Source organism: Triturus cristatus, chromosome 10 (assembly GCF_964204655.1).
Source record: "Triturus cristatus chromosome 10, aTriCri1.1, whole genome shotgun sequence".
NCBI lineage: Eukaryota > Metazoa > Chordata > Amphibia > Caudata > Salamandridae > Triturus > Triturus cristatus.
In genome coordinates this window covers 108,350,353-108,375,516 of record NC_140593.1, presented here as the reverse complement: position 1 = coordinate 108,375,516, position 25,164 = coordinate 108,350,353, and positions in this window count along the sequence as shown.

Here is a 25,164-nt window from a genome sequence, read left to right as displayed (position 1 = left end):
GACGACGTCCAGGAGTCGGTTCACGAGCTGTCCCACGCAGGCTCTCACTGTCGGCGGTGTCGGCGACTTGATCGAAGCAAACCAGCCTTGGCAAAAGCAATTGTTGTAGGAGATGAAATAAGCTGATGGTTCTGACCAGCAAGGTCAGAAGGACTGCTCCTTTGGAGGGGAGCAAGGGCCAGTCTGGAGCAACCAGACCAGCGGTGTATTTCGTACAGTTCGTCGCCAAGATGGCTACTAGCCAGCGGGCCAGCAACCGGTTAGGCGCGTCGAGTGGCAAAATGCAGGAGGGCCCCACGCAGATCGTGGAGATGCTGGAGGGCTCACCTTTGGTGCAGATGCTGCTCGAGGGATCTCAAAGCACAACTTGGAGGGAGCCTCGGTTGTTGCACTTGTCAGCTTGTCGTGGTCGTTTCAAGATGGCTGGCTCCACGTGTCTCGGTGCCTCCACGGGTCTCCTCTTTGCAGGGACTGTGGATCGGGCGGTGAGAGGTCTGGAGGTCCAGGTCTTGTCAGTCTCTGGGCTCGGGCTCCGGCGGGAGGCGGCGGCAAAGCAGACGTTGATTCGCTGGATGGTGCTTGCGTTAGCAAGGTGGTCACTCCCTGACCACAGGGGAGATTGGCTTCAGTCCTCTGTGCAGCAGAGCGTCGAAGTTCCTGTCTTCTTCTTAGTGTTAAGTTGATTCCAGGATGTCTGAAGTCTTAGGACACAGCTCCTACCTTTAAGCGGATTCTAGGGGCCGGACTACCTGCTAGGTCCCTCCCTATGGGTGGGACCAGGAAGGGGGGTGGTTACACCCCCAATCCTTTGTCCAGCTCGCCCCAGGCCCGGGACTGGTGTGCCCCAGGACCGGTTTGAACTGGCATATGCACCGAGGCTCCTTGTGAGCCACAGGCATGTCTGGTTTCTTTCAAGCCCTACCTGACCAATACACAAAATCCTGTCTGGGGTGGTGCACGCACCTCCCCTGGCAGGAAACCCTTTGTCCACACCTCCCAAGCTGGAAGGACTCCCAGCAGCAGGAGGGCAGACTTGTGTCTGTGGTGGCAGCATCCATTTTGTGGAGCTGAGGCTATGTCTGATTTTACCCGGGTTTCAGGTACTGTACATGTCGTGTCCCTCTAGAAGGGTGGAATGCTAACCCCGTCGCCAGAATTGGCGAGGGGTTAGTATTCCAATTCGTATGACACCTTACTCGACATGTTTTGATAAAGCCAAACCAAAGATAGCATTTAACCGCGAGGTTCATAATGCACTTAAGAGTATATGGTATGACAATATCTGGAAACAGTAGAAGGAAGTTGTTCCGACCACTGCAGACAGGCTCAGCTCATGCCAGAGCACCATCTCACATGGAACCAAGCACTCTGCCTTCAGGATTGTTAAGGCCTGCCATAGGAGTGACTTATAGGTTACCAGGTGTCCCATTTAAGGTTAGGTATAGGTATACTACACCTAAGTAAGAGGTGATTACACCAACTTACCCCAGCTGAGTGATCAGCCAGTTGTGTCAAATTGTTAGGCCAAGCCTGGGGTGGCATAATACATGCTTCAGCCCCTGGCAGGCCTTGGGTACACCAATGCCCTGGGTACCTAGCGTACACTGGTACAGGGGCTGACAGGGTGATCCACTTCCAATTGGTTATGCACCTAGGGTGCATAGTTTTAATTTAGTAGAGAGAACAGCAGGCTGGGGGTCTGATTGGCAGGCCCACAGCCTCAATATGTCAAAAACCAGTGAAGCAAAAAGCAAAAATTTGGGGTGACCATAGGATAGCAGACCCTACTCTCCTACACAACCCCCCCCCCAAACGCTGGGACATTAAACTAGCCTTGACCAGTCTCGTCTTCATGTCCTAAGTGGAAGTACCTGGAGAGACCATCTGCATTCCCATGGTCAGTACCTGGCCGGTGCTCCACTGTAAAGTCCATCCCCTGTAGGGAAATGGACCACCTAAGCAGTTTGGGGTTTTCACCCTTCATCTGATTTAGCCACAAGAGGGGCTTATGGTCGGTCTGAATCTTGAAGTGAGTGCCAAACAAGTATGGCCTCAGCTTCTTCAGGGCCCACACCACAGCAAAGGCCTCCCTCTCAATAGCTGACCAATTCTTCTCTCTGGGGGTCAACCTTCTGCTAATAAAAGCAATGGGTTGGTCTTGACCATCTACATTAAGTTGTGACAGCACAGCTCCCACACCCAACTCAGAAGCATCTGTTTGGACAATAAACTCTTTGGAGTAGTCAGGACTTTTCAGGATAGGTGCAGAGCACATGGCCTCCTTCAGGTCATCAAATGCCTTTTGACAGCTTACTGTCCACTGAACCTTTTTGGGCATCTTCTTGGATGTCAGATCATTAAGAGGAGTCACAATGGACCCATAGTTCTTAACAAACGTCCTGTAGTACCCAGTCAAGCCCAAGAAAGCTCGAACTTGAGTCTGGGTGGTTGGAGGGGACCAGTCCTTGATGGATTGTATCTTACTCTCCAGTGGTTGAACTTGGCCTCCACCTACAAGGTGGCCCAAATATACAACCTTACTCTGCCCTATCTGGCACTTAGTAGCCTTGATAGTGAGGCCTGCCCTTTGCAGAGCCTCAAGAGCCTTCTTCAGGTGGATCAGGTGATCCTCCCAGGTGGAGCTAAAGACAGCAATGTCATCAAGATATGCTGCGCAAAAGTCATCCAACCCAGTAAGGACTTGGTTCACCAGCCTTTGGAAGGTGGCAGGTGCATTCTTCAGACCAAAGGGCATCACCACAAACTGGTAGTGCCCACCTGGGGTTGAGAATGCTGTTTTGGCCTTAGACTCCTCAGCTAATCTGATTTGCCAATAGCCAGCTGTTAAGTCAAATGTGCTCAAAAACTTTGCAGAAGCTAGTTTGTCTATGAGCTCATCTGCCCTTGGAATAGGGTGTGCATCTGTCCTGGTGACAGCATTGAGACCCCTGTAGTCCACACAGAACCTCATCTCTCTCTTGCCATCTTTGGTGTGAGGTTTGGGGACCAGAACCACTGGGCTAGCCCAGGGGCTCTCTGAGGGTTCAATGACACCTAATTCCAGCATTTTATGTACCTCAGCCTTTATACAGTCCCTGACGTGGTCAGGTTGTCTGTAAAGCTTGTTCTTTACAGGCAGACTGTCACCAGTGTCCACCACGTGGGTACACCAGTCAGTTTGACTAGGTATCAAGGAAAACATATGTGAAAATGATTGTAGAACCTGTCTACATTCAGTCTGCTGATGGGCAGTGAGGTTGCCTCCAAGGGTCACTCCTTCAACTGAGCCATCTTCAGGGTTCTGAGACAACAGGTCTGGGAGAGGGTCACTCTCTTCCTCCTGTCCCTCATCTGTAGCCATGAGCAAGCCCATGTCTGCCCTGTCAACATATGCTTTAAGCCTGTTAACATGGAGTACCCTGTGGGGACTCCTGGGAGTTCCTAGGTCGACCAAGTAGGTGACCTCTCCCTTCTTTTCCAGGATTGTATGGGGTCCAGACCATTTGTCTTGGAGTGCTGCTGGGGCCACTGGCTCCAACACCCATACCTTCTGTCCTGGCTGAAACTCAACCAAGACAGCCTTTTGGTCATGCCAAGCTTTCTGTAAGGCCTGGCTTGCCTCAAGGTTTTTGGATGCCTTCTCCATATACTCAGCCATCCTGGAGCGGAGACCAAGTACATAGTCCACTATGTCTAGCTTAGGCTTTTTGAGAGGTAACTCCCATCCTTCCTTCACCAAACACAGTGGGCCTCTTACAGGGTGCCCAAACAACAATTCAAAGGGGCTGTAGCCAACTCCTTTTTGTGGGACCTCTCTGTAAGCAAACAGAAGGCAGGGTAGAAGGATGTCCCATCTTCACCTGAGCTTTTCAGGTAATCCTTTGATCATACCCTTTAGGGTCTTGTTGAATCTCTCAACAAGCCCATTGCATTGTGGGTGATAAGGGGTGGTGAACTTGTAGTTGACACCACATTCCTTCCACATAGCTGTCAAGTATCCTGACATAAAGTTGGTACCTCTGTCAGATACTACCTCCTTAGGAAACCCCACTCTGGAGAATACTCCCAGCAGGGCCCTGGCCACAACAGGAGCTGTAGTGGTCCTAAGGGGAATTGCCTCTGGATACCTGGTGGCATGATCCACTACCACCAGTATAAATCTGTGCCCAGATGCAGTGGGAGGATCCATGGGACCCACTATGTCTATTCCCACTCTTTCAAAGGGGACCCCCACCACAGGTAGTGGTATTAGGGGGGCCTTTGTTGTGCCACCTGATTTGCCACTGGCTTGGCAGGTCACACAGGAGCGACAAAACTCCTTTGTATCTTCATTCATATGAGGCCAGTGAAAGTGAGGGACAAGCCTGTCCCAAGTCTTATTCTGGCCTAAGTGTCCTGCTAAAGGAATATCATGGGCCAAGGTAAGAAGGAAGCCCCTAAATTGCAGAGGTATAACCAACCTCCTGGTAGCACCAGGCTTGGGGTCTCTAGCCTCTGAATAAAGGAGCCCTTCATCCCAATACACTTTATGGGTACCTTGCGCATTCCCAGCAGCCTCAGCAGCAGCCAGTTGTCTGAGGGGTTCAAGAGAGGGACAGGATAACTGAGCCTGCCTCAAGTCAGCCCTTGAAGGTCCCCCTGTCCCCAGAAACTCAACCTGATCAGGTTCAAGCTCTTCAGGGACAGTTCCTTCAGGGTCCTCTAGATCAGCTTCCTGGGAAGGCTGATCATCACTCTGAGGCAGGGGGGAAGGCACAGCCTTGACCCTCCTGTTCTTCTTCTTGGTAGGTGCTTGGTCCATTGTTCCAGGATCCAAGACCTGAGGTTCAGTGAGGCACTTTTTGGCCTGTGACCTGGTCACAGCAAGGACATGTGATGATATACCTAACATCTCTGCATGAGTCCTGTACTCCACTTCTGACCACAGAGAACTCTCTAGGTCATTGCCCAACAAACATTCTACTGGGAGGTCTGCACTAACCACAACCCTTTTGAGGCCAGTTACCCCTCCCCATGAGAAGTTAACAACTGCCACACTATGTGAAGTAGTGGCATTGCTGGCATTGGTCACCAGGTAGTTCTCACCTGGTATGTACTGTCCAGGGTCCACAAAGCCTGGTGTCACCATAGTGACACTGGCACATGTGTCCCTGTAGGCTTGAGCCACTTTGTCATTAATTAAAGGAGTCTGTCTGTACTTGCCCAGGTTACTGGGGCTCACAGTCAGGGACAAATCAATGTCCCCATCACAGATCAAGACTGCCTGTGTCAGGGTTCTGTCTAAGTCAGAATCTCCTTCAGTTCCCATAGTGATTCCCACTACACCCTTTGTCTGGGGACCAACACTGCTAACAGTAGTACTGGGAGCAGGTGCCTTAGGGACAACAGTGTTGGGGGCTCCACCCTTTTTGCAATCACTAGTCCAGTGAGTTGTATTTTTGCAATGATTGCACCAGGGTTTCTTTTGACCTTCTTTCTTCTTTTTGGACTGTTGTTGGGACCCACCCTCCTTAGCAGTAGTTTGGGGCCCTGTTGAAGACTTCTGGTCTTTAGATTTCTGATCTCCACCCTTTTGGTCTGTTTTCTTCTGATCACCCCCTTGGCCCTGGTTCTGGTTCTTTTGCTTAACCCTGGTTCTGACCCATTTGTCTGCCTTCTTTCCCAATTCTTGGGGAGAGGTCAGATCAGAGTCAACCAAGTGTTGATGCAGTTGCTGGTTTTGACAGTTATTTAAAATCTGTTCTCTCATCATCAAATTATACAATCCTGTAAAATCAGATACCTTACTTCCCAGCAACCAACCCTCCAAAGCCTTAGTGGCACATTCAACATATTCAGACCAGTCCTGAGTCTGTGTCTTTTGGGTGTCTCTGAACATTAACCTGTACTGTTCAGTGGTTAAGCCTAACCCATCTACCAGAACACTCTTCAGGACTCTGTAATTTCTGACATCCTCTTCTCTAACAGTGAGGAGTCTGTCTCTGCCTCTTCCTTCAAAGGAGAGCCAGAGGATTGCTGCCCACTGGTCTTCAGGAACCTGCTGTACTTTGCAGGCTCTCTCAAGAGCAGTTATCCATTTGTGGATGTCATCCCCACTTTTGTAGGGGGGCACAACCTTAGACAGGTTCCTATTATCAAAGACCCTATCTTTGTCCTTAGGGACAATGCTGCCACCAGTGGGTATAGACCCACTCTCTCTAGGTTGCCTAGCCTTGTTCAGTTTTTCTTCCATCAGGGCTACTTCTAGCTCCTGCTTCCTGATCCTCAGCTGGGCTTCCTGCATTCTGGCCTCATGTTCCCTCCTCTGAGGGGTGGTCATCCTTTTCCTGGAGTGACCTTGAGAGCCTCTAGAGCCATGGGAAGCATTGGAGTCACCTGAGCGATTCCTTTGCCTCCCAAGCCCTGTGTTAAGTCCACTGGGGAGATCCAATGGGGTAAACCCACTGTCAATCCCCAATAGCCTTAGTTTAGCAGGGCCAAGTATAACACTTGGCACTGGGCTAGTTCTCCCTTCATCCTCACTACTTTCTGTATCCTCACCACTTTCCTCCCCTGTAGTATGATTCTCATCTAAGGGATGGCTATTGGAACTGGGTACCTCTGTAGCATCTTCAGAAGGGGGGCCTCCTGTTCCTGACCCTAAGGGGGCTAACTGGGAAGCTTTCCTGAGTTCTCTCTGATTCTCATCATTTTGTAAGAGTTCTCTGAGCTCAGCAGAGGTAGGGTTCTTGGGCTGTTTAAGGCCTCTAAGAGTTGCCAAATGCCTGAGCTCATTCTGGTTAAGGGTAGCAAAGCTGGATGGTGCCCTCTGGGGGTCACTCTCAACAGAGATGGGTACAGTGGACCCCTCTGCCCCGGCCATTGCTCTTAAGTGTGGGTGGATGTGTTGCAATCTACCTACACTTGGGTTTACCTACTAAACCTATCTAGTAGTTGTAGTCAGGGTGTGCTACTCCCTTTGCTCTACAACAACTAAGTTCAGTAGAACTTATGTATATCTAATCTTGTTTTATATGTACCTACAGGTACCTATGTGATCTTTCAATTGGTAACCAAGAGATTACAATGGTAAAACACAGCAAGCTCAAATCCAACCGCTGCTCACCAATGTGAGAAGTTGGCCTGGTATATGATGTTCACTAGTTAAAGTGACCACCTTGTACCATGCCAAGCAACCCTTATGGTGTGGTTGTAAGTCAACCTTTTCGGACCAGCTGCCCTAGTGGTAGCATAGGCTAAGCAGTCTTTGAGGCTAAACTCGTGAAGCGTGTTAAGCCAGCTGTTTTTCCAAATGTAACCCCCTTTTATACCAATGAAAGGACACCACACAGATATATATTCAAAATATATATGTATTTATTTCTCAAAGTAACCCCTAGTCTCTTTATGAGCACAGGAGCACAAATCGTCAAACAAGATTACAGTAGAATACACAGAAGTTGCACTTTATATGGATAGGCCCTGGTTGCCGCTCAAACCATATACTAAAATAGTGGTATAAGTAGCACGAACAGAAAAGGGAAAAGGCCTAGGGCCTCTAGAATCGCTGGGCCTACAAGGAGCTAACTTCAGTTAGTGACCAGGAGGTCCACGGGTGGCGTGTGCAGAGCAAATAGTCACACGCGTGCTCCCATAGGTTTCAATGGGTGCGTAAAAAGTACAAAGTTACTGCAAAGAGGATCTTCCGGATGGACTAGGAACTCAAGATTTGGAACACAGGCACTAGAGATGTAATACAACACTTGGGCACAGGTGTGCCAGCTTTACCTCACCCACAGGAAGCAGGTGCATAGGCCTCGAAGTGCGTCGGGTTTCTTCTATCTGTTCCGTGGAGCCTGTGGACAAAGATGCTGCAGGCGGTCGGTCCGGGAGAGATGCAGTGGATCCAAGAGTTGGATCGGGGATGTTGAAGACCTGTAAGCAGAGGGGACAGTGTTCACAGTCACTAGCCAGTGACCAGCGTGGCACCAGGTGGGTACCAGGCAATGTCGGGTGCAAACAGGAAGAAAGGTGTAGCTTGTCTCTGCAGCCACGTGGTCCCTGGAGGTCGACGACGTCCAGGAGTCGGTTCACAAGCTGTCCCACGCAGGCTCTCGCTGTCAGCGGTGTCGGCGACTTGATCGAAGCAAACAAGCCTTGGCAAAAGCAATTGTTGTAGGAGATGAAATAAGCTGATGGTTCTGACCAGCAAGGTCAGAAGGACTGCTCCTTTGGAGGGGAGCAAGGGCCAGTCTGGAGCAACCAGACCAGCGGTGTATTTTGTAGAGTTCGTCGCCAAGATGGCTACTAGCCAGCGGGCCAGCAACCGGTTAGGCGCGTCGAGTGGCAAAAGGCAGAAGGGCCCCACGCAGATCGTGGAGATGCTGGAGGGCTCACCTTTGGTGCAGATGCTGCTCGAGGGTTGGGCTTCTCAGATCCCAAAGCACAACTTGGAGGGAGCCTCGGTTGTTGCACTTGTCAGCTTGTCGTGGTCGTTTCAAGATGGCTGGCTCCACGTGTCTCGGTGCCTCCACGGGTCTCTTCTTTGCAGGGACTGTGGATCGGGCGGTGAGAGGTCTGGAGGTCCAGGTCTTGTCAGTCTCTGGGCCCGGGCTCCGGCGGGAGGCGGCGGCAAAGCAGACATTGATTCGCTGGATGGTGCTTGCGTTAGCAAGGTGGTCACTCCCTGACCACAGGGGAGATTGGCTTCAGTCCTCTGTGCAGCAGAGCATCGAAGTTCCCGTCTTCTTCTTAGTGTTAAGTTGATTCCAGGATGTCTGAAGTCTTAGGACACAGCTCCTACCTTTCAGCGGATTCTAGGGGCCGGACTACCTGCTAGGTCCCTCCCTATGGGTGGGACCAGGAAGGGGGGTGGTTACACCCCCAATCCTTTGTCCAGCTCGCCCCAGGCCCGGGACTGGTGTGCCCCAGGACCGGTTTGAACTGGCATATGCACCGAGGCTCCTTGTGAGCCACAGGCATGTCTGGTTTCTTTCAAGCCCTACCTGACCAATACACAAAATCCTGTCTGGGGTGGTGCACGCACCTCCCCTGGCAGGAAACCCTTTGTCCACACCTCCCAAGCTGGAAGGACTCCCAGCAGCAGGAGGGCAGACTTGTGTCTGTGGTGGCAGCATCCATTTTGTGGAGCTGAGGCTATGTCTGATTTTACCCGGGTTTCAGGTACTGTACATGTCGTGTCCCTCTAGAAGGGTGGAATGCTAACCCCGTCGCCAGAATTGGCGAGGGGTTAGTATTCCAATTCGTATGACACCTTACTCGACATGTTTTGATAAAGCCAAACCAAAGATAGCATTTAACCGCGAGGTTCATAATGCACTTAAGAGTATATGGTATGACGATATCTGGAAACAGTAGAAGGAAGTTGTTCCGACCACTGCAGACAGGCTCAGCTCATGCCAGAGCACCATCTCACATGGAACCAAGCACTCTGCCTTCAGGATTGTTAAGGCCTGCCATAGGAGTGACTTATAGGTTACCAGGTGTCCCATTTAAGGTTAGGTATAGGTATACTACACCTAAGTAAGAGGTGATTACACCAACTTACCCCAGCTGAGTGATCAGCCAGTTGTGTCAAATTGTTAGGCCAAGCCTGGGGTGGCATAATACATGCTTCAGCCCCTGGCAGGCCTTGGGTACACCAATGCCCTGGGTACCTAGTGTACACTGGTACAGGGGCTGACAGGGTGATCCACTTCCAATTGGTTATGCACCTAGGGTGCATAGTTTTAATTTAGTAGAGAGAACAGCAGGCTGGGGGTCTGATTGGCAGGCCCACAGCCTCAATATGTCAAAAACCAGTGAAGCAAAAAGCAAAAATTTGGGGTGACCATAGGATAGCAGACCCTACTCTCCTACAACCTGGAACTAAGGGTACCTGCAACACCTGACTGGGGCAACAGCATCTGGAATCTGCGATGCAAGGTAACAGAGTCAGAAGACTGCAGTGGGAGAGATAATGTGTGAATCTAGGGAGTACCGGAAAAGAAAAAGGGTGACAAGGTGAATGTTTTTGGCCCCCTGGCTGCCAAAACTCCTACAGGTAAAATTTGACCAGCCACTTGAATTCCAAAGAGCACAGAGGGTTGCCTCAGACACCTGGCACCTCAAGATACCCATAGACCAATTAGAGTATGCTTATTACATCACTGTCATGCAGGGTGGACTGGCCTATAGGGCAATCAGGCTGTACCCGATGGTCTGGTCTGACAAATCAGTTTGCAGTCGTTTTTTGCTGTCGGTGGGCCTGTTTTATGTCCAGATGGCCAGTTTTTCCTGTTGATTTCGTGGATATTGCCACAAACATTGCCTGCCGCAAGCACAAATGCATGCAATCTCCCAACCCTTGCAAAATACCCATGCAGCGTGTCTTTACAAGTTCAAAACTAGCCTGATTTCCATACGTGAGCCACGTTTTTTAGCCATACGGGGGCCACTTTGATTTTGGTGCCAGGGCCTATTTTTTGTCCCTGTCTGACCCTGCTGTCATGCACGGACAATCCTACAGATCTCTAAGCAACATGGTCCTTTTCACCACATGAATGTGCCATTGCTGCAGATTTTTTGCAAGAAACTAATGTCTGTAAAAAATGTTTTGGCACTGCGACCAATACTGAAACAAAGAGATACTAGATATGACCTGCTTGACCCAACTGTCATGATAATCACAATAGATGGACAAACCAGGAAGTTCCACAACTCTTCTACTCTAGGACAATTCTCAGAGATTACGATTACCTTTATTATTGGCACTAGAAACCCTTGCATCTCAAATCAGACCCTCTGCTCAAATTGCTGGTGTTCAGACTGGAGCGGATTAAATAAATATGCTCATATTAGCAGGTGGCTTGTTATAGCTTCTAAAAAACCTAGAGACCTCACCACCCAGCGCGCTTCATATTATAACACTCGTTGGTGCTTCTCTAGGTACACAATTACTTGCAGCAAGAGAGAAGTCCTACCTTTAAATCAGATTACATCATTGTCCTTTATAATGGGCTTTCCATGCCAGTGATCACCCAACACTATTAAATATCTTGACTTCTAGATTGGAAAAGACTTTAGAGTTGCAGTTATTAAAAACATGGAGCTCCTACTAACTAACCCATGGGCTGACTTCGCAAGGTGGACCAATCTCAAGTTATCACTATGGGGATGGGTGCAGGTAGTTTCTATGGTAACAGGATCTCTATTTAGCTATTTGTTTGGAATGCTCCTGATACCCCTTACGAAATTTCTGATACTCAAACTAAACAGAAAGGTCAAAGCCTGTGTGTGGAGCCCAGAAACCTAGGGTCCAGATTTCTAAACTGCAAGCAAACCCATCCTCTGGCAGATTTCATCTGCCCGATATGGACCTATACTTCAAGGCACACTATATTGCACACCTCACATGTCTTTTTTCTAGGGACTTGGAAAGGGCTGTGCTGGGTGCGGATTGAACAGCAAAGCTTAGGCGGAAAAGCTGACTCCGGTTTGCTATACAGAGGTACAAAAATCTTAGAAGACCCAAGGAATCCTGTTAGCATCCCACGGAGTGTATGTAGCGCTGCCTGCTTCGCGGTTTACGAAGTAGGCGTAGCAGGCAGCGCTACGCATACGCCAGGGCGAAGCAGAGCTGCCCGCTGCCCACCTCCCGCCCGCCCTCATTTTAAAATAAGTTAAACTATTTTAAAAATAGAGAGAAAATGCCTTACCTGTGGTGCGGTATCCCGGGGCTCCCTCCTCCTCGTTGACGGCAACTTCTTCTCACAAATGCGCATGCGCGGACGCCCGCGCATGTGCATTTCTCACGAGACATGCGCATGCGCGAGCGTCCGCGCATGCACATTTGTGGGAAGAAGTTGCCGTCACCGAGGAAGAGGGAGCCCCGGGACGCCGCATGTAAGGCATTTGCTCTTATTTTTAAAATAGTTTAACTTATTTTAAAATGAGGGCGGGCGGGAGGCGGGTGGCACGTAGTGGGGCTACGCGGAGCGCGCAAGGGTGCGTAGATTTGGCCACACTAAGCGATGCTCCACATAGCCCCACTACGCCCACTACACCCAGGAACCTGGAATGAATGGTCAGACGAAGGAATTCACTCATTGCACCACCTGCTGAATGGCAAGATTATGAAATCTTTCAGAGCTCTTCAAAACAAGTCCACTTAGGACCACAGTAGTGATGGAGATACATCTAGCTAAACCATTACCTAACCTGTCTGCTTTTCTTCATTATCTGATATTCTCTTCCAGATTCACCAGTACATGTTAATCTCAAATGGTGGAGTAATTATAAAGGGTAAGTTTCAGGTTTGTATAAAACTCTACTAGAGGAATTCCATTCACAACCTGTCCATAAACATTTTCAAGTTAAATGAAAACAAAAACTGGGAAAAAACATTCCGAAGACAAATGGACTAGCCTGCTTCCAATCATGATCATGGCCTGCAGGGAGCGAGATCGAAATTCAGCTTCTAACACGCCCATCAGACTGCTGGAGATGTGTGGACCAGAGTAGAGCTATAATGCACTTGATGTGGAGCTTTTCATCACTTCCAAGTTTTGTGCCAGAAGATAATATCCGTTATAAAATTTACTGTCATCTTAGTCTCACATTTTACACCAGATCCTATTTTTTGTACAACGCTAGTAAATTGCTTTACATGACATAACATATGAAGAGATGTGGTGCAGTGGCCAGGGCAGCTGACTTCAGAGTTCAGGGCTTCACGGTTCGATCCCCGGCTCCAGCGACAGCTCAGCTCAGCACCATGTGACTCTGGGCAATAGCTCACTTAATTTCCACAACTGCCCCCAGCCCCTTGAGACCCGTAAGAGTGAGTAGTTCGCGCTTTACAAATACAGATTTAGATTTATGAAAAAGTGGACTGGCACAGCTTTGGCCATTGCCAAAATGTGTATTGTGTGGCGCTGGATTTATTAAGTTAGTGTTTTATATAGCGCGAACATGACCCGAAAGGGTGTCAGACTGCGTAACAGAGATATAGCTATCCTGAATGTGACAGTAGCAAGCATCATACACTTATGATTGAAGAACAATATAAAACAACAGATATATACATTTAAAAAAACAGTGCCAGTAAAAGTTCTCTGTGCCTACAATAGTATCTGAGACTGACCGGCTACGTCAAATTACAAATTTCCTTTTTAACCATCAGCGGACTCAGAGTTCAAATGTTTAGCTGAGTGCTCGCCTCAGTGGCATATTAAGCAGGGGACCCTGGAAAAGATTGTGTAGATCCCAGAACGTTTCATTTCAGAAGTCATAGAGGAGCCCTTCTGAATTATAGATTCATAGGGTATGGAGGAAGAGTCAATAGACTGACAATTAGGCGATTGTTTGTAGAGAGTTAAGGTAGGAATTTACCCATTAGGAAGATCTTACCCTCCTTCTTGAATCTTGAATGGAACGGTATTCTTCTAATGTGTGGCGGTATCGAGTTCCAGATTCTGGGTGCAGCGCCTGAGAAATCTCTGTTGTATGTTTTCTTCTTCTGGAAGAATGGAGGGTTTGGCACAAGATCTTGCACATCCCTCCTACTTATGAAGATGGGTTAAAGGACATGGCACTTGCAGCATCTCATGGACAGACTATTTACAGCCTATTAGACCAAAGTCATATCTTTGGAAATCATCTATTATCCCTTTGTCAAAGGCAACACTTGAAAGTGTGATAAGCCCCATAAATAAATGTGGTTATCAGACTCATTGAACTGACTTCTTCTTGATGCATTTCAGACCACAGATTATGGATGTAATGCGGAAGGACCCCCCCTCCTTCCTTTTTGCATGCGGAGTCTGCAAAAGTCAGACTCCCTAGGAATAACCAACTCTCAGAATGTCCTCCCAATATAACAGGAGTTTCTTCATTCTCTATTGTCTCCTATTCTCGTGCGACTATACTTGTTTCATTTTCGGATACTGTACTAATTTGCATAGTATGCTTAGGGTTACATGTTCAATGGTGTGCTGTTTGGTATTTTGTAGTTTGTTTAAAAAAGCTGCATTGTAATATACACAACAGATTTATCTGAATGGATCTTGTCTATTGTAGGGTGTACATTTTCACCTTTTGTTTTTCTTGAAGAATCGGAATAAAGAAATATTGACAAAAAATGATCAGGTAGAAACTATAATTTTTTTTTGTTTCTTTATTGAAATTTACAATCAGGAAAGACAGGACAAATAATATCTATTATAACTATGGGGAGAAAACAATAAAAAACAATCACAGTGTGTATGTATAAAAGATCCAGGAACATTCCTGTTCTTAGTTCATGATTTCACAAGGCTTTACAGTAGGAGATTGCAAGCACTGCAAAGACAATCACAATCATCGTTGGGAAACTATAATGCCACTGTAGAGGAACAATGTGTGGAGAGAGAGATCCCAAGCAAGAACCCCAAAAACAGCCTACAATAGCAATACCTCGGGTAGCCACACAAGAACCATTCCCATGGGGGAAATTCGTAATCTCCTACAACTGGGCCCTGCCGAGCCCCTACGGAGAGGAAGAAACTATAGTTGATCTCAGAAAGGACTTCAATTGATTTTGATGCAGTGAAAATTATAGATATGAGCATGAACAATTAAAAACTATATTTACATTATAGACTTCTTTGCAAGAACTATAATTGCATAGAAATCCATGGAACCTGGTTAATAATTTTGAACTACTTCTTGTATAAAATCTGAGCAATCATTAAGATATGCTAAGTAAGAGGGACTTTGTATAGTAATTTGATTTCAGTACAGGAGCTTGAAATATTGCCTTATACTCCTTAATAAAAACCAAATATTGCTTGGTTGAAACAGGGTTTGATACCGATACCTATTAAAGTATTACAGTCGAACGATGAAACACTCTGGGTAGTACACACAGCTAGGAAGCTCATTTTTAATATAAACCTTGGAAATTCTATACTCAATGCATTGTTTACTCAAAGAACAACCAATATTTTTAAATGCAAAAGACCGTTCAAGCCTGTTGAACACTTCACTCCTATGTAAATATTTTTGTGATTACTGCAATACAAATACAGTTAAAAATGTTTGTCAACTGAAAGGGTAACCAAAGTTAGAGATTTGTGAGATTCTAGAAACAATAAAATATGTTTTTATACTGTAAGATACAATGAAAAGTGTTCGCTTAACAAAAGATTCACATATTTAGTGACCCTGAATAAGCTTCTTGAATGCTGTGGCTATGTGCTGCGCCAGCCAACATAAAAAGTGATACTAACAATCTGTTGGCCAAATAATAACAAACATTTGTATGCAGATCTTAATATATTGACAAACATAATTTTTTTTTTGTCAAACCAAGATTTAGTGTTAGAAACAATGAGTGATTATTATGAAGCTATAGTTGCACATGGTGCAATTAGAACAGTGCAATTGTTACAGACGAGGTCGGGGGAGAATAACAAACATTTTGCGCTGGGTTAGCGTCACAAAAGTGATGCTAACCAGTGCAAAACGTTTTTTTTTGCTCTTTACTTTCCAGCCCAAAACTTGTTTTGCACTGGAAAGCACCCTAAAGGACTGCAAAGCAATATGTATACAAAGTGGGAAAAGCTTTCCATATTATTTAGGCATAGTATTCTGTACAAGAAGGGTATGTGGAAATTTAGGTTGCAAACTGAACATTATCTGCGCCATCTTGCCTCTCCCCAGCGCCACGCACAGCGAATGCACGGCCGCCATTTTAGGCACCCCACTCTCTCCCCGCTCATTCTCGATCGCCAGCGCTTTCCCCTGGCGCTGCGAGCATCCCCCCGCGCGCCGGCCGCCCCTGCTCTCTCATACACGGGCCATAAACCCTCTCATTCAGCGCGACCCTGCCATGGAACCACATCCCACACCTGACCGACATCCCATACATGGTCATGCCCCTCTTTTGATAAACCCCCTTCCTCTGCGCCCCATTGTCCGAACCGATCCCAGGCCATCACCTAGCCCTGCGGATGCAGTTTATTGTTCCTACTGTAAGGGAAACACCCCACATCAAAGGGATTACGGTGGATCAAAGCCCCTACCCCCTGAGACCCGGCCGGTTGCACACACCCCCGGGAATTGGCGGAATATCCAGCTGCGTGATAGCCATCTCCTACTGTGGGTGGGGTGGGGACTTCTACTGTAGATATGTGTGGGAACGAGCTTGAAGTGGGGGTTCCAAGGAATGTCTTCCCGTACATCAAAGCCTCAACAAGAATGTACCATATGTAATAAAGCAATAAACCTGTGTATAAGAGACCAGGTTTCAGAGATGCAGTTAGAGCACCTCGTGACGATACCTCGCTGTCTGATCTGATGTGTTCTGCTCCGACGGAATAAAACTTTGTTTCCTGCCTTCCAGTCTCCGGCGCCTACCTCTTTCATTGGTAAATTATCGAGTGGTATGAGAGGCGATTACCGCCGGGCAATACTTGAAAGGTTATCTACTGAAACTGCCGCTAACATTTAACAATTGGCGCCCAACGGGGTGCCCATCAGCGACACGTGGATCCAGTGGGAGAGGTCCCGACGACAGAGTGAACGACTGCAACGATCGGGAGAGCTCCTGCCCAATAGACCCTCGTCTGGCAGCCGATCATCCGAACTTCACTGGTTCCGAGCAGACCTCTCTCGAGTGATCTACGGTCCTGACTGGGAACCATCAGGAGTGCCGCGGCAAATACGGAGAGTAGAGGACGATCGGGCGCTGGAGGCGGAAGACGAGAAACTGTCCACGCGGTCCGGGTAAGGTCGTGATACACGACAAATTGCGAAATAATTGATTGATTGTTTGAAGCTTTGGAATACTAGTATTGCTCATAGATTGTGCTCATTGATTGTTCTCTTTGAGATATTCGCTGTCTACAAACGGGGAGGAGTAGAAATACTCTCTCTCTCTCCCTTTGCAGATAGTGAAGGGTAGGTAACGCAGACTTTTGTCCCCGTTGAAACCCGTCGTGCCTATCTTTATCTCCCCACTGATTGATTGTCCGAACATTGATTGTTTTGAAGAATAGTGCTCTTTGAGATATTCTCTGTTTGCAAATAACGTAGAATAGAAATATTCTGTCTAGTCTTTGCAAATAGTGAAGGGTAGGTAACGCAGACTTTTGTCCCCGTTGAAACCCGTCGTGCCTATCTTTATCTCCCCATTGATTGATTGGTTGATTGTCCGAACACTAGTTGTTCGATATTGGTTCTTTGGAGGTATTCTCTGCTTACAAATAACGAGGAATAGAGATATTCCGTCTAGTCTTTGCAAGCAGTGAAAAGATAGGTAGTGCTGACTTTTGTCCCCGTTGAAACCCGTCATGCCTATCTTCTCCCCACTGATTGGTAGTTGGTTCTGCCCGGACCGCTTATTAGAGGTGAACCATCCGGCTCCACTGGAGGGCACCCCTAATAAGGACATGTTCACTAAATATGGACTAGTCGCCGTAGCTTATAGCAAGCTGTGGCATAAATATACCAAGAAGGACCCCGAGAGTCAGTGGCCACTGATGGGATCCTTCGACGACCATAAGATAGAAGTGCTAGAAATAGCTCTGCGTAGCAATAAGACGACGCCTACTATGCTTGACAGTATCGGCATGTGGCGCAAAGAAGCAACACAACGGAAAAAGAGGGAAGAAGTAAAAGCAGAAAAGGAATTACGAAAAGCAGCTCACCTTGCCGCTAGAAAGTTAGAAGAAGAAATAAAGGAGAGAAGGGAAACTAAACTAAGACAGGAGCCCGAAACATCAGGCCAGTACGCTGTTAGGACCCCTTCTTTGCTCTACCCTGAGTTATCCTCTAAACAGCGAACGAATGATGAATTACTATTAGGTCCCCCGATCATTTACATGCCCCCTCCATACGCACCCTCCCAATCAATAGTGCAACACCCACAACCCCCAAACACGAACGAAAGCAGTACAGGGGCCTCGGTCCTCACGGCCTCCGCGCCGGCCGAGCCTCCTGTACTGAACACAACGTCGGCAATAACGTTGGATGACCCTGAGATGAGAAAGAAAGATTCCACCAGAATGAATCGACTAACGAAGGATGAACGAACAGGAATCGACAAGATAATAAAGGCACTGGTGGGATCCTTTTTGACCTTACAAAAACTAAAGTAACGCTAGGAGTTAGCCCTTTGTGGGACATATGAAACCAAGGGAAGGAGCCAAGCTCACGGTCGAGACGACCACGAGGTAGCCCGACTCCATTACTCTCGCTACCTAAACATGTCTGCCCTACTGCCCACCCCGCCCAATAAGCATGACAAAATCCTGCACAAACGGAAGCCTGCCGACACCCACCATCGACGTCACCAAACTAGGGCTAGATCGCGCACAATTGGGCTATGTTATTTTTCCGATTGCACAGTAACCTCCTTGTGCTCGTCATCAGATTGCAAATATGTACAAACACTCCAACGAAGTAGTATAGTTATAACATTTTAATAACTTATAAGATATAACAAACACACCAACAGGGTAAACAGGTTAAAACACGTTTTAAAACAACTATTTACATGACAGTCTGCTGCAACCTCCATCCCAAAGCCTTAACGTCCACGTGACACCGTCCTCGCCTCTCCTTCCTCGAAATTGCAACATTGGCCTGTTTTGGGCGGTCCTTTTTAGTTGACTTTGGGCTATAAAAGCCATGCAAAAATCCATTGACATCAGTGGCGGACGACTGTGCGAATAGGCCGGAGGCTATACGAAGCGCCGAAGTTCTGGCAACACCAAGGCGGAGTCCGCCACGCTGTGCGGTCCTTCCCGTTTTCTTTCTTCTTTCTTCAATAACGGCTGATGCCCTGACGGGGGGAGGCGACGCGGACGGGCCTCCCCCGCCTCCCCAGGTGGAGGCTCACCAGCAGATGAGGACGCCCCAGCCGTCTTTTTTTTTCATCGGTCTGCTGAGTCGCACCCTGCCACGTCGTGTGGATCCTCCCATTCTCTTCTTCCTTCAATAACGGCTAGGGTGCCCTGGCAGGGGGGAGGCGACGCGGACGGGCCTCCCCCGCCTCCCCAGGTGGAGGCTCGCCAGCAGATGAGGGCACCCCAACCGTCTTTGACTCGCTGGCCAGCTAAGCTGCACCCCAACCGTCTTTGACTCACCGGCCAGCTGAGCTGCACCCTGCCGCTGCACGCGACCACCGGACGACCGCCCAAGCACTGGTTCACCAGGATCGCCACTAGCGCCCGACGCGAGGAGTGGGCCCCCGCAGCCAAGTAATCGGGGACCCACCCCGGTAGCGATACCATCCAAACTGCTGTCGTCGCTGCTACTGGAATCACCCCGGTGGCAGTACCATCCGAACTGCCGTTGTTACTGCTGTTGGCTCCTCTCCGGTGGCTGTACCGAAGAGCTGCTGCTACTGCTGCCCTTGAACTCCGGCGGTCGGCTCCTCCGGATCCAGGCCTAAAGCCCACCATGAGACAATTCTGGACTCGAAAGCTTGTCTGCTTGGGCGTGGGCCCCACCCTTGACAAAATGCTCCCCTCAGCCTTGCAGAATCGGCTGGAGTCATTTGACACTCGACTCCCGCGGACTTCCGGTAAGGACAAACCGCTGCCACTGCTCTTTGCCCCGGACGGCAGCCACCTTGCCTCCGCTTGGTGCAGTGAGAAAGACTGGTTCGAAGCGTCGGCGGAAGAACCCGCCTGCTGCCCCGCCCCAAGAACGAACCATGGCATTTCTACGGGGTCGCAGTGACGCCATGCTGACGCAAAGTTGACGCTAACGAAAGTTCTCGAACTACTGAAAGGAATTCTGGTCCAACAGCTAATTCATGGAAAGACTTAGACTGTACTCTGGCCCGACCTCGCCCCAAGATGGCGCCGATGTAGGAGAGGCCTACAAACCCTTGTGGCGTCCCAGTCACGTGACATTTGTGTTAAAAAGAGATATATATATATATATATATGCGATGCTTCCACACATGATGGTCGGGGAGGGGCGGGAAGGGAACCGATTTTATGCCGTAGTAACGTTGCTCATGGCACTCGACGCCTCCCACCCCGTGGCCGGCCTGAACGGTTGTAGGCCCGTATCTTGTATACTGACATTGTTTTAAATAAAGGGCCTCTTGAAAGAATTACGGAATCAGTGTCATGACTAATCACATAGGTTGATAAAGATTTCTTCTTTTGAATAAATGATTGTTACTCCCAAGCAATAGAAAACAGATAATGCAGTCCCCATTTGCCTGAATCTTTTTTGATTAACGGAATTTGTACCCATCACACCTATCTTTTTCCAAGAGTTGTTAAACAATGGTCAACCATAGCTCAGGGTATATGCCGAACGCAAGGTATGGTATCTTGCACCTTAATACACGACCGATTGAGAAATGCATGTATGACAAGGGAACCCGAATTTAGGAAATGAAATAAATTAGAGCATTTTTGTCTCGGACAAAAAGAATAATAGGTCTGTGGTATCACCCATTCCTGCGACTAGCCTGGTACGTGGTAAGTAGAACTTTTTCGTGTCTGCGCGCGCTAGGGTACTTTGAATACTGCACATCCCCTCCCCTCTTTTTCCCCTCTATAGGTCACGACGAAGCTCCGACTGAAGAATGAAGTGGACATGGACCGCACCGAGTTCAATATCAGGGAAAATTTAGACAAACGTTGTGAGATAGTGCGTGAAGTGCAGACCACCATTGAGAACATGAGAAACTGTATGGCATGATTGTGCGTGTGTGCTATGATTACACGGTATGAATATGTATGCATCTCATGCTTAGGTCACTTGAAGAGAGCGTCACTGTATGATTGAAGTGCTCGCCCACCGATCAAAGGGAGGAGAATAAAGGGTCCGACACCCCCTAGGATAAACTACAAAATACTGAAAGTACGCAGCATGCATAGGAAAGGAGGACAGGAAAGGAGAGGTCCCCATACTCAACGTAGCCCTGAGTCTCCGTCTTAAGTTTCTGCGCTTGATGCATGTACTGTCACACCCTATCCGGCATTTGTGTGTACGTGATCACCGAATTTATGTCTTTCCCCCGCTTGTGTTTTCTTACGTGGAACAGACCCATGCTACTCCATGTTGTGTGTGCACCAAGTGGCCTATTATCTTACCCATGTCTCTCTCGTTTTGTGTCGTATGTATGCCAAATAGCCTACTTGATGCACACGTCTCTCTCTCTCTCTCTCTCTCTCTCTCTCTCTCTCTCTCTCTCTCTCTCTCTCTCTCTCTCTCGCTCTCTCTCCCCCTCCCTCACAAAAGGCTCTTTCTTGCCCTCTTTCTTTTTGAATAAATTAACGACACATACCTCCTCGGTAAGTGTTTAATTGGCCTGGAGCACGGTGGTGTTCGAACAAATTGACTGAAACAAAACGACCGTACTTTGCCACGTTACTACCTCTCCTTTCTACAAACATTGAGCTTAATTGGCTGAGAAAAGAAAGGACAGGTAAGACGACTGATGTCTCCCAATTTGGCCCTCATCACGGGGACTATATGTCAGTGGTTTCCGTTTTTCAGAGCTTTAACAACACCATCTCCACCGCCCAGAATTACCCCCGCCCAATTACCCCGAAATAGAATGTCTAAAGCACCCCGTTCTCCCAAGATAACCCCAGCCCTATACTAGCCGCCTCAGAGTATTTCGAACGAAACAGCTGATGACCTTATTCACTAATAATACATCGCCTAAACTGATAAAGGGTTACCTATTGTCGCCAGCAAAAATAATGCTTAGCTTATGTTCCTCCCCGAAATGGATACTCGTGAACCCGTGGCAGTAGCACCTCGCACTTTCTTTTCATAAACTTAGCAGTCCTCGGAAGGAAATATGTATTAACAAAACTTGTGTTGAGATGAACGAGCCTCTGCCGGAGAAGCCGGTTCGAATTTTTAATAGACTAGAAGGTTGACAGATGTCAGGCTTCCTGCAACCAGTATCGGGCACAGGAATCGGCACCTAGAGGGCCAGACGATGGGCAGGGACACCCACAGAAACTTGCACCACAGCAATGATTAATAGATTAGTAACGCACACACTAACATCAGAGTTAATAGACACCAATCATACAGCAACCGATAAAAGCATGTCCGCAACCACTCGGTGGTTGGGAGAGAGGATGAAGTATGTAAATGTCTTCCCTGCCAACTCTCTAAGATTTTTGTTTCTTGTACCCATTTAAAGATAACGTGCTGCCATCGGAAGGGAGGGGTCGGACGTGACGCACAGCCTGGCTGCAGACCATGGAACATCTATGACATCGACCAAGGGGGAAGCTACGAAGCAAAAAGGGCGTGAGACGAGACACCATTTTCAGGATGATAAGCGCGAAGGGCTACATCGAGGCCCCCCTGCTCACTGACCAGCGCGCCTGAAGTCTCAACCCGTCGGGCCCGATTGATGGGCCCAGTGCTGGAAGATTCTGCTCCCCTTGGTCCACATTTTTGATCCGATCCCACTCCACCCCCTCTTCCCTCGGCATCCCGAAGCACGTCACACCCTTCTCTCTCTCACCCTCTTTTATATGGATTATGAATCCGACTTACCTACAGAAGAACAAAAAGCAGGTACCCTGTCTCAAAGTACCTATGGTGAACTGTGTTAAGGAACAGGGCTGTGATCGGAGAACAGTGAATGGTCACACCCTGCAACGTGAGAAATTGGATTTGAGCTGGACCTTAGCTCCACCGCCGGTGCTCAACAGTGCCAACGAAAGAAGAACAACAATAAGAGCTTACCAGTGATGGCTCTTTATAAAAAAAGGACACTGGAAAGAAGAACCCATGTCAAAGTTGAAAATCCTCTCCCAACCACCTTTTTATATTAACTATCTTCCTATCAAGTTTTCATGATGTTGCATCAATCACTTCCGACTGTACACTGAGAAGTTAAGAAAATGTAACTTTGTATAGTGACATTCATATAACACCAGCCATGTACACGACTATACTGACTATTTTCGATCCACACGAAGTCTGGGCCTTAAGTAATGTATGAAATATCCCTTGTTTTGCCAGAAACATCCTGTTTGCTTTACAGTATCCTATTTGTGCTCAAACAAACTCCCCTCCTCCTGTCCCTGGGCCTGACATGCGGCACAGCTGATGTAACTCTGTATGTACTACCTCCTCGCCTACTTTATCACCTGTATGTAACTATAAGCAAATGTGTCAGATTACTCCTGCCTGCCCTAAAAACTCTGTATCTTTAAGGAATGTACGAAAGACATTAACGATATTATAGCTGAAGGTTAACGAAGATAAATGACGGCCAGGCAAGCTGGCGAGATATGTTAAAAGGGAGGACTGTGGAAATTTAGCTTGCAAACTGAACATTATCTGCGCCATCTTGCCTCTCCCCAGCGCCACGCACAGCGAATGCACGGCCGCCATTTTAGGCACCCCACTCTCTCCCCGCTCATTCTCGATCGCCAGCGCTTTCCCCTGGCGCTGCGAGCATCCCCCCGCGCGCTGGCCTCCCCCGCTCTCTCATACACGGGCCATAAACCCTCTCATTCAGTGCGACCCTGCCATGGAACCACATCCCACACCTGACCGACATCCCATACATGGTCATGCCCCTCTTTTGATAAACCCCCTTCCTCTGCGCCCCATTGTCCGAACCGATCCCAGGCCATCACCTAGCCCTGCGGATGCAGTTTATTGTTCCTACTGTAAGGGAAACACCCCACATCAAAGGGATTACGGTGGATCAAAGCCCCTACCCCCTGAGACCCGGCCGGTTGCACACACCCCCGGGAATTGGCGGAATATCCAGCTGCGTGATAGCCATCTCCTACTGTGGGTGGGGTGGGGACTTCTACTGTAGATATGTGTAGGAACGAGCTTGAAGTGGGGGTTCCAAGGAATGTCTTCCCGTACATCAAAGCCTCAACAAGAATGTACCATATGTAATAAAGCAATAAACCTGTGTATAAGAGACCAGGTCTCAGAGATGCAGTTAGAGCACCTCGTGACGATACCTTGCTGTCTGATCTGATGTGTTCTGCTCCGACGGAATAAAACTTTGTTTCCTGCCTTCCAGTCTCCGGCGCCTGCCTCTTTCATTGGTAAATTATCGAGTGGTATGAGAGGCGATTACCGCCGGGCAATACTTGAAAGGTTATCTACTGAAACTGCCGCTACCATTTAACAGGTAAACCTATGCTAGACTCATGCACACCCTAGTGCTATGGTGCTAAGTTGTATGCATGGTGCACGGCCGCTGAAATCAGTGCTGGTGTAAGGGAAAGGGGAGGAGAGAGCCATATCTTTTAAGATATGGCGCTCTCCTGCTCCCTCCATGTCACGCAACGCAGCGCAGCCTTGCAGGGGGCTGTGCTGCGTTGCGTGACTTGTTTGTAAATCTCTCCTACATATCCACAGTCACTTATAAAAGGACTGGAAACTATGAGGGAGATTTACAAAAAATTCACGCAGGGCAGCCTCCCACAAGGCTGCGCTGCGTAGCACGACAGGGAAGGAGCAGGAGAGCGCCATATCTTCAAAGATATGGCTCTCTCGTCCCCTTTCCTTGCGCTGGCACCGATTACAGCTGCCATGCGCCACACACACCTCAGCGCCAGAGCGCAAACGTGTGTGCATTAGTCTAGCTTAGGTTTTGTACAGGAATGGTACCCTTCCTGCACAAAATACTATGCCCAGACACATGCAAAGTTTTTCCCTCTTTGTATGTGTGTTGCACAGTGCAGTACCCATGCAAAGTCGGAAAAGGATGGAGAAATGAAAGCATTACACCTTCTGTGTGCCTACTTCAAAAGGGCGCAGTTTTCTCCTGCTCAATACAATCTATTTTATTTAGTAAATTGAGTTTAGCGTGAGATACCTTGGGTGGTTGCATAGGAATGCCCATGCTCCACCTTTGGTACGCCCCCTAGGCACAAAATAATGCCCTGCTTTGCATTACTTTTTAATTATTTCCAGCGCTAAACTTGTAAATAGCAGAACCTTTTGTGACTCAAACACGGCGCAAAATCTTAGTAAATCTCCAGCTATGTTTAACACGACAGGCATAATTATAAAACATTCTAAGACAGCAGGCAAAAGTATGTTAAAATTATTCAAAGAAACATTAGGGTCAAATGTGCTTACAATAGGGTATGTATTTTCAATGTTTTATGTAGAACTGTCTCCAGTTCTAATAGTGGGTGCAATCACATTGTTTATGGGTCAGAT